This window comes from Lygodium microphyllum, chromosome 3 (genome assembly GCF_053477565.2).
Source record: "Lygodium microphyllum isolate KBCC chromosome 3, Lygodium_microphyllum_v1.1.10, whole genome shotgun sequence".
Taxonomy (NCBI): domain Eukaryota; kingdom Viridiplantae; phylum Streptophyta; class Polypodiopsida; order Schizaeales; family Lygodiaceae; genus Lygodium; species Lygodium microphyllum.
Window position 1 is genome coordinate 93,502,180 of NC_141137.1, and position 8,919 is coordinate 93,511,098.

An 8,919-nucleotide genomic window follows, 5' to 3' on the forward strand; every position below is an offset into this window, starting at 1 on the left:
AGTCAAACTCTAGTAGAAGGAGTAACCATCTAGCTATGCATCCCGTACCGCAAGGCTTGTTCACAAGATATAGCAAGGCTTGATGGTCAACAAAGAAGACAAAGGGAGTGGCCAACAGGTAATATCTAAATTTCTTTACCGCAAATACCATGGCCAACCCCTCCCTTTCTATCGTGGAATAGTTCATCTCAGTCTCTGTGAGCTGCCTGCTGGCAAAATTGACCGGGTAATCTAAGTTATGTTCACCAGGCTGGCATAGCACGGCTCCAATAGCGAACTTAGAGGCGTCTATGTGTACATGAAACGTTATGTTACAATCTGGGGCTCGTAAGGTTGGTGCAATCGTAAGACCCTTTTTCAACACCTCATATGTGCCTGGCATTCCTCAGTCCACTCGAACACTATCAACAACTTGTACAATGGTCTAGCAATTAGTGCGTAATTTAGTACAAAGCGTCGATAATATCTAGTGTGTCCTAAGAAGCACTGAACTCCCTTATAGTTATCGGGTGGCGGTAAGTCAACAATGACTCTGACGTTAGAAAAGTCAGTTGCAATGCCTTTCCTTGACACTACATGCCCTAAGATGCATCTGTGTTTCACCTAAAACTGGCACTTTAAGGGGTTCAACGAGAGGTGGTACAACCTACACCTTTCAAAGACAGCTCTCAATTTCTCTAAGTGTTCGGCCCAACTAGAGTGTAAGCATAAGTCGTCTACAAACACTTCCAGTTTGCGCCTAAGCATGTCCTTAAAAATAGTGCACATTAGGCATTGAAAAGTTGTAGGTGCATTCATTAGCCCAAAAGGCATGACAATGAAAGCGAATACACCCCATTCCGTGGCAAAGGCAGTCTTGTGCCTATCGTCGGGGTGCACTTGCACTTGATTATAGCCCGAGAAACCATCCAAAAAACTATAGGCTTCTTTACCTACTACCCTCTCAAGCATGTGCTCGGTGTAAGGTAAAGGATAGTTATCCCTCTTTGTAGCAGCATTCACTTTCTTATAGTTCACACATACTCGGATTTTTCCATTTTTCTTTATGACAATCACGGTAGGTGATACCCAGTCCGTGTGCTCGATCTCATATATAAATCCTGCCCTCATGAGTTTATCAATCTCCTCTTTTATTGCATGGGCGTGTTTGGGATTCATGGGGTAAGGTCGTTGTTTCGTTGGCACTGCATCAAGGACCATTGGGATATTATGAGTCACAACCCTAGGGTTGACTCCCTTAAGTTCATCCAATGTCCAGGCAAATACGTCAATGTACTCTTGCAAGAGTGCAACAAGTTTGGTCTCCTCATCCTCCATCAAGTCATCTGAATGAACACAGGTCTTGGCTTTTCACCTTCCCCAACCAAGTTAACTTCCTTAACTTTGGCGGGTCCCTCGATTGGTTCACTAGTTTGGCCTTGTCTTTTCGCACCTAGCAAAATCACCACTCTGTCACTCTTTTTAAATTTTGTAAGCCGTTTGGGTAGATCTTGCAGTTTCTTTTGCCCTTCTGCTTCTGAGTCCCTTGCTTGCTTCCTGGCCTCCTCTTTTAGCCTCCTGCGCCTCAGGTGGACTGGCAAGTCTCCCTTAGTGCGTTTGACCTTAGAAGGTTGTGGTATCTTGGGATCACTCTCAGTACTGACTTCCAACTCTGAGTTAAACTCGCATCCCTCACTTGAGGAAGGTGTTTCCCCAGGGGGTCATAGTTCAGTAGTTGCATCCGTCTTGAGCACTGGGATTACCCATGGTCGTGCCACTCCGGCCTGCTCGTAATCCATGGCTCCTATGCATTCTAGCCAGGATCTGTCACCCTCCATTCACATGACTCCTTTTTCGTTCTGACTGGTCCTTCCTCTCCTAGGCCTCGAGTCTACCTTGATTTGTTCTATCGCTTTTCCTTCTGTGTCGTACTCTATTATATCTATCTCTTCTTCACTCTCCTCTCCTGTAGAGTGACAGTCCTCATACTCCTCATCATTAGAGTCATGTCCTTCTGACTGCTCATTATCACCTAAGCTTTCCTCTCCAGTCTCCGTATCATCAGTATCTAAAGCCCAGTTATATAACAAATTCAGGTCGTGAACCTTGGTCCACTTCCATTCTGGCTTAGCTAATAGATCACGTAGAGGTTTAAAGTTAGCAGCCAAGTTGCCTTCCAGTTTATTGGTCACATACTCTACGATTTCCTGAAGCTCTAGTTTGTTGTTGGGGATATGGAACGAGGCTGGTTTGCCTGGGCTGAGTGAGGTTCCTGCCATCATGCAGAGTGGCACAATTGGCTCCTCAATTGGCATGGTTGAGGCTTTAGCGGCCTGCCGATATAGTTCTTTCTCATCCGAGACTGGTAGGTCAATGGTTGCCAAAACGTACATCCAATCCCTCTCATCCTCAAGGCAAGGAATATATTTAGTGAGTGATCCATAGGGTTTGGTTGTTTGAGTACCGCCTTTCAGCATAGCTGAGATGGCATCTAGGTCAATAGGGGTCGTCTTCCAAGTGTCCATCTCTACCCTTACTACACTAGTTCTGTTTCCTAGGAAAATCAAACCATTGCCCCAGTCCTCAATGACACGCGCATTCCTCATCCAAGGTTGGCCTAATAGTATGTCGTAATCCACTCCCTTCATGACAATGAAGTTTACTGAAAATTGCACACTCGCAATCTTTACTGGCCAATTCTTTAAGACCCCGAATGGTCTTACCTTCATTCCATTTGCTAACGCGACGTTAAACCTCGCAGTCTCTATAGGAGGGTTTCCCCATGCCTCTAAGACTGCATGGTTTAGTATGCTAACACCTGCGCCTGTGTCTACAATTCCTTTTTGCATCATATCTCCTAAGGCTAGGATGGGAAAAACTGTGTGCATTTCAGTGCCTTCCCAAAAAGCATTGATGTGCAAAGACTTAGGATTTGAGTGTAGAGTTAGACTTGGGATCTATGTAACTGCATCATGATCTTGCGGATCAGCACCCACAAGTCCTGTGTGTCCCTCCATTAAGTCTTCTAACTCCTACCACAAGGAATGATTTTGCCTAAGCAGATCTTCCAAGCTTAGAGTTACTGGAGTAGACAACAAGGTTGTGAGGAGGCTACTGGGCTCTCGTCTTCCCTTGAGGCTAGCCTTTCTAGGCCATACGCTCTGTCTGCCCTGGCAAGTTTCCCCCTGGCCTTGCTACTGAGTTGCTCCCAGTGGTGCAGGTATGCTCGCAGCTTCTGGTTTTGAAGGTGAGACTGGTGTGCTCACGCTGGAGAAATCGTCAATAGGATCTTCTAATATGGGTTCAGCATCCTTGAGGTGCTTTTGGGCGTCCTTGACCTTAGCTATAGCCTCGAGCTGGCGTTTGGGGTGGGGATATTCCCCTACCTTGGCACTCCCTAGCTCGGCTGTCTTGGGAGCTGAGGTTTTCACCTCTGCATCTGTGACCTTCTTTCCCATTACTAACGTAGTCGCTTCCTCGGTTTTAAGAGTTATCTTTGCATCGGTTCTCTTTTTCCGTCTCCTCTAGCTTTTCTTTCCTATTGAGGTTGCGTCAAGGTTACTTGGCCTTGGCAAGGAGATGCCTGCCTGTTTTGTTTGAGCTCACGTCATAGCCTGTAGTGGGATGGGCGTATCCTCGCTACCAAAGGTTTCCACTCCAAAGAGCCCCAAAGGCACCGATGGCATGTTGGCAAAGCTTGTTGATGGCTTCCGCCTAGGACAGTCTGGAAACAGATGTGTGATTCCACACTCTGTGCATCAGAGATCTGCTTTGTCCTTGTTAGCTTGTTCTCGTTCTGGGCAGCATGATGAAATGTGGCCTGGGTGACCGCAAGTCCAGCATGTGACTAGATCCTGGCTGGGCCCTCCAAAGCCTCTGCCTCTTCCTCTTCCTAAAGCCATCACCGGCACTGGGCCGATAGTCCATCAGGATTGGGTTGCCCTCCTCGTCATAGGATATGTATGGGTTGACATATGTTTCTTCCTCATTAGGCTCCTCCACAAAGTGAACAGGAGCATCGCTAGATGGGTGGGTTACAAAAGGCCCTAGTGGTCTGGGTATACCAGTTGGGTTCATCTCCAGCCTAGGCACGGCAGGTCTTGAGTCAGTCGGTGCTGGAAGAGCTAACTGGGCTCCGCTCCCAAAGAAATTAGGTGGCCTATTACCTAAGTACAGAGGGTTGTACTGCTGCGCGTATGGGAATCTCCTCAGCATTCTGCAATGCACTGCATCATGCCCGAATCTACCGCAATTTGAGCACGACTGAGATCTAGGATCTGGGCACTCAATTGGGAGGTGATTGCCACCGCAGTATATACATTGTACATGCAATCTCATAGGCTTCCTCATGAGCTCTTGCAACCGTGCAATCTCCATTCTCATCTCTGCCATTTCCTGGTCGTGGTCTACACTCTTTCCCTTATCCTGCATACTAGCAATTGCTTTTTCCCCCGAAGTAGTTGATCTCTCAGGATCCCTCTGGCTTGCACTTTCTCGATTGGTAGTCCTCATGATGCTACGCTCCTTGAGTTGATCATCTACGCGTATTGCCTCGTCGAAAACTCTAGCTAGCACGTCTCGTTGCAAGGTGAAGTTACTGGCCAAAGCCTTGTAGAGCTCCTCACTCCGAATCCCGTTCATGAACACTGTAGACACTGCCCTCTCGATAGGTCGCTCATTGGCAGGGATTCTCTTGTAGAGGCTACGCACCTGAGTGACATAATCCCTAACATTCTCCTTCTCCCTTTGACTGATATTCATCAACCTAATGATGAGGTTATCCGAATACCCTGCCTCCGAAAACCTCTTGATGAAGAGGCCCTTAAGGCAAAAAAAGTTCGTACGTTCTACATCATCTAGACTAGAATACCAGGTCCTCCCCTTATCGCCTAAGCACAGGCCGAAAGCTTGAGCTTGCTGTGCAGGGTCAGTAAGACCATTTGCCTCACATACTTGCTCGAACTGTTCCATGAAGCTGTACGGGTCACTGCTAGGTTTGTATCTAGCTAGTTGTTTTGCTACTATGGGGATTCTAGCCTGCCCTTTAGCCCCTTGCGTGACTCCCAATCCCGATAGTAGCGCGGTGGCTAGGGCAATAGCGCTCTGTTCAACGGACGTATTGTCCATGAGTCGCTTTGCTACCAGTTCGCTCAATGTCATGTCAGCCTCTGCTGCCCGTTCCCTCTCTACATTCGGTCCGGATTTGGCTGCTCCAGCTAGGTCTACTAGCCTCATACATATCTACGTCTTGCTATAGCCTTGTAGCCCTTTGCTCATGGTTGTAGGCGATTATGCCTTCTAGCGCTCTCTTGATCACTCTTCTCTCTTCTTCCAGGTTAGCTACCACTTCCTCTACAGGTCTGCCCTGGATCACGGTCCTAGTGAGTAGATCATAGTCGTGGACCAGTTCCTAGACTGAGGTTGGAAATTCTCCTAAGTCTAATTGGTCCTCTCCTCGTTTGCCTCTTGATCCCGACATTGTTTCTGCTTCTAGCTCCACGAGGTTGTCAATCAATCTAAGCAGCTCCGACAGCGTTCAATCCTCTATATTGTTGCTTTCCGTGTCTTCGTGTCTTCTCCAGCTCCTACTAGTAGGGCACTCAGGCACCTGTTTAAGTCTTGGGGTCTTCTCCTACTAGTGGGTTCCTTAAGCAATTTATCTGAGTGAGTTCCTCAGATTATTGAATATAAACCTCAATTTATGGTCAGTCGCGGTGAGTGTGTTGTTTCTCGTGCACTTGTGTCCAATCAGGCTTTCAGCTTTCTTAAGTGTACTTCAAGTGCGGAAATTCAATGTGAGTGCCGCAAGCAATTCCCCGGCGTCTTACTCACTTTCGCTCGTTTTGGGCTTGATAGGCTTGTAGGTCAATTTTTTGGCCATTTAGTTAGGGTTTAGGGTTTCCTTGTATGTTGCCTTGTTCGCTTTTGGTCGATCAAGTTTTATAGTTTAGCGGCTCGCATCCGAGTCCTTGGGTCCCTCAACTGTCTACTGCTAGCCGCTAAGCAACTGTGTACTACAATTTCTCTTATTATGTGTGCCAGAATCAAGTTCTGAGCGCCCGAAGGGTTTCGACAAGTTGCGCTAATGCGTATTTGCTAGGTTGGGTCGAACTTCTGACAGATTTGACAAAAAGTTGCACTCGAACCAACTGGTCCGAATTGCAGGGTCCGACTGGGTCACTCGGACGGGCCGAGGCATGGGTTCGAGGGCCGAATTTCCAGATTTGACTCCAACAATTTTTATTCAAATGGCCGAATGGCAGGTTCGGATAGGGTAATTCGGACGGGCCGAGGCGCTTGGCCGAGGGCGGAATCCCGGGTGTGGCCGAGTGCTGAATTTGAGACTCGGACGGGTCGCTCGGATGGGTCGAGGGTTGGGGACCGAGGGCCAGATGTGCCACATGGCAAAGAGCTTTGACTCGGACGGTCGAGTGGGTTGACTCGGACAGTTGCCTCGGACGGGCCGACTAGGGTTTGGCCAAGTGGGCCGAGGGTCGATTCTGGGACTCGGCCCAGGAGAGGCCACTCGGACGGGCCGAACGCAGCGGACATAACCTGCATGAATGCGAATTCGATCCTTTCACCCAATGTAGGCTGGCGCCATGGTCATGCACTTCCAGATCCTATCTAGGGAAGTAGAGGGAGAGGTTTGTATACCTGAACAGGTCGGTAAGTGCGACGGTGATGCGATCGAATCACATGGGCTAGGGCTCTCTAGTTCTCTCTCTCTCTCTCTCTCACTGAAATGGCACAAATGAGCTCTCTGTTGGCCTCCTGACTCTTATATGCCTTCCCAAAAGCGGCGTTGACGCCCCCAATCGCTCTCTTGTCAATCTTAGGCCTCATTAGCGAGCATTTTGCGCATTTTGCACTATTTTTTCCATGTTTTTTCCTGTTTTGAAACAATAAACCCTACCCTTTTCCGGTTTGATTTCCTAACTCTAACCTACGCTAAATGCAACGAAGATCGAAGGCCAAAAACTGAAATAGATCCTCCACGCTTTCCAATCATCAAACAACCAAAATATCCCAAAATACTTACTTGTTTTGAACATTAAAAACACCCAACTTCCTACATATCTCAAGCTCCGTTTCGGGGATGAGTACCCTACTTCGATGCTCGATATGAGGTGTGCAAGTGCTCAAGCTTGAATCAGTTGGTCTCAGCAACAGAACCAAAATATGGGAGCTTTTGATCAACTGCCAAGACCCATGGACCACTTATTGTTTCAAGCGTTCCAAGCAAGCTCTAATGGCTATCTCTCACCTAGCTGACGTGGCGTCAATCCTACGAGTGTAGTGAGCTTACCTTGATGCCGGATCAAGTACCCTCCTCTCTCTTGCACTCCGATAGCTCCACGATTCTTGATGCTAGCTCAAGCATCCTCAAGCCTCCTCCATCTCCAAGCTCCATTCTCCATAGCCGCACGCGCAAGAGAAGAGAAGAGAATAAGAGAAGAGGAGATGGTGAAGAGCTTCACCCTCTTGATCCCTCACTCTCACACACACTCACTCCCTCACACTCTCACACTCCCTCTCTCAAGAGCACACACAAGCAAGAAGGAGAGAAGAAGAGAGGAAGAAGAAGACTCTTTTTGCCACACACCAAAGAATGAGCTTCTCATTCACTTTTCAACTTTATATACAAAGCCCTAAATCCTTTTTGGGCGGTCATCCCCTTTTCCCTCTTTTACATGGCCGGCCGTAGCCTAGGCCCTTTTTCCCATTTCCCACCATTCTAATTTATCCTATTCCCAACTAATGCGTACACTTTGCACAGGAGCGAGCTTGGCACTCTTTTACAAAGATTCAGGGTGTGCTTCCGCATTTTAATTCTTTTGTTGCCTCGGGCCGACACCGAAGCTTCCTAAGAGTCGTGCCTGAACGTTTGAAATTTTCAGGGACTGGCTCCCGGTCAAGGTGCCTTTTTCTACTTTTATCCTGCGCCTTTTTTGCTATTTCCATTTTTTCCATTTTCCGCTCCTATGTCCTGCGGAAACACGGTAACATCACTCTAGTGTTTCTTGCTTGTGGACAATAATGTATTGGTTGATGATTTTTTTTTGTAATGGTGGCAATACTGACCATGTAGTGTGCTATGCTATTTGTAGTCCATGCCTCCACCATGGACTTATGAAATTGAACAACAATCTCTTTAAATGTATTGACATCACCATCCCTAAAACTCAACTTTTTTAAGAGAGTTGCTAATCTATCTAGGTGTATCCACACTTCTGCCTTTGCAATCCTCGTTTGTCACCCATTGCTCCAATATGGAACAACAAGGTATAACTTTTTCCATGCTTCAGACATCTCTGGTTGTTTTACAAGTATATTGCCTTCCTCACCTCGAGGTGGAGATATAAACTTCCTAGCCTTGGGTATGCCAAAGCATGGTCTACAAGGGATATTTCCACTCTTTCCCGATTTTTTCTCTCGTCCTTTTTTATTTCTACTTAGTCCCCCATGCCATCCAACTTCAGAGAGGACTTGTTCTACCTTCTTGCATGTAGCATCAACTTCTGACACAGGGTGCATCTTGTATGCAAAGCATATATATTCATATACTAGCTTCTCAATTATTCTAACCAAACAATGCAATGTGCAAAAGTGAACCCTTGACAGTGGTATTTCCAAAAGAGGACACCAATTTGGAACCATTACATCTAGTATTCTATTTCTCATGACTTTTTGATCATGTGTTGGAGCACCTTGTTGCCCTGCCTTGGAAAGCCATTCTTTCTTTCCATCTTTCCCTTTCTTCCTAGTTTGCATGTAGTATATGCACAAAAATTTTGTATTCGCTGCATTTGATAAACTAAACATATACTTCAATGTTTTTAAATCACTTACAAGATGCCATTCAACTTCATAGTCCCCAAACACCTCGATGTGTAAAACTGCTACATTATTTTGATGTTTAATAACATTGGGTACATT